Raw genomic sequence first — 1,685 nt, 5'->3', positions numbered from 1 at the left:
ACCCTGGCATAGAGCCTCTGAATATGTCTAGACTTGGCTCCCTGTGGCACCATGGGTAATCAGACACTGAAAATACAGCCATGCAGACACCACACACCAACCTTGCCTAGCAGGCAAGAATCAAGCCTCCACAGAGAGATGCCTGTTGTTTTTTAACCCGTCTCCCTAAGCACTCAGCCACAACCACTTAACAAAGGGGCTTTTCTACACTATGGTTCTGGTCTCACTGAAGGGTCATTTCCAATTGTTTGCTCAGACCAGCATTAGGGAAAATGGTGCCCTGGGCAAAACTTGTACTTTGGCACTTCCCCGTTGCCCCTGAATGATCCCCGCTTCCCCTTTACTGCTAGTTCCTGCACTCCCAATCCTTGCACCTCCTTCATCCCAAACTCCTGCCCCCTCCTGTGCCCCCTTTGCCCTTAACTCCCTGTGCCACCAGCCATTGCCCCTGTTCTGCAGCCCCTTCACATGGTTCCAGTGCTGGGGGCCCTGCACTTGTTCTCCCTTTCCCTGGGCTTTGGCATCACTAGCCCCTGCTTAGTGTGTAGGGTTCAGTGGTTCCCAAAATGTGGGGCATGACTTCTAGGGGGCACAGAGGAACATTCATGGGGGCACCTCAGGGCCTGAGCCAACCCCCATGGAGGTAGCACCATTCAGCCTCACTCTGTCCCAGCTCTTCCCCAACCCCACCCTTAGCCTGCGGCTCTGGCTTCCCGCTTGGCCTTGACCCCCTTTCTCATCTGCACCTCTCTCCCCAGCAAGCCACAGCCCCACTCCCAGCCTCGGTTCTTGACCGTGGCTTCCAAGGGTCCACAGCCATGGATAAGAGGCCACAGTGTGAAATGTTTGGGGACCACGGTTTTAGGGTTATGTCCTCAATCACTTCTACAAAGTCCAATAAAAGCTATTGCTCACCCACCCACCCCTCCATCAGCACGGACTAGGTATGTTCTGCTGCCCTTCACTCATACAGGAAGGATAATAACATTTCAATCCTAAAGTGATTTGTAACCCACCACCAGCCAAAACTGGTCACTTTGGGAAAGCGGCCCCTTCATGCTGCATACCTAAGCAGAGTAGGTGTGTCTGTGCAAACACGGTCTGTTCCTGAAGTCTTTCCCCCAGCTCCTCACTAGATGTGAGAGGGGAGCTCATTCAGCCCCTGCTTCCACTTGGTATTTAAAAACTCCTTAGTGTCCCTATCTCTGCTGGCCTTAGATTTCTCCTCCTGTCTCTTTCTTGACAGGTTGGATGAGGTGGCCAAGTGGTTAAGGTGGTGGCTTGCTAATCCATTATGCTCTGGATGCATGGGTTCAAATCCCATCCTCATTGGCTGCATTTAGTCTCCACTCTTCCTTTGTAAACAACCATCTCCCCTTTGGTACAATGACAGATCAAACAAAAATCGACTCAGAACTCCCTTGCTTTAAATAAAATGTCTAAATCCCAGTTTTCTTTAAAAAAAAATTCTCTAGTGCTGTATTTCTTAGTTTTTATCTCAATAGGTAACATTCTCATCATCTCCCCCAAACCCTGGGACCTCCCCAAATTATTAAAATACACTCAAGCCGAGCAAGGCCAGAGCAGTGAACCAAAGCTAGTGTCAAGGCCAAGCTGTTCTGAAGGAGGCAACTCAAACATTTTCTCCCTGCTTCCCTTGGCAAGGTCTGACTGAGAAAACTAAA

The 1,685-nt window shown here is 50.2% G+C and overlaps 1 non-coding gene across 1 annotated transcript; it reads left to right on the top strand.

The window, feature by feature from the left end:
- The first annotated feature begins 1,250 nt into the window (after positions 1-1,250).
- On the top strand, positions 1,251-1,332 carry TRNAS-GCU. The gene has a single exon. It is a non-coding gene; the product is annotated as a tRNA-Ser (tRNA).
- Positions 1,333-1,685: the final 353 nt, after the last annotated feature.

The sequence above is a fragment of the Gopherus evgoodei genome, unplaced genomic scaffold (genome assembly GCF_007399415.2).
Source record: "Gopherus evgoodei ecotype Sinaloan lineage unplaced genomic scaffold, rGopEvg1_v1.p scaffold_374_arrow_ctg1, whole genome shotgun sequence".
In the NCBI taxonomy this organism is placed as follows: domain Eukaryota; kingdom Metazoa; phylum Chordata; order Testudines; family Testudinidae; genus Gopherus; species Gopherus evgoodei.
This window is presented reverse-complemented; position numbering and strand designations above follow the sequence as displayed.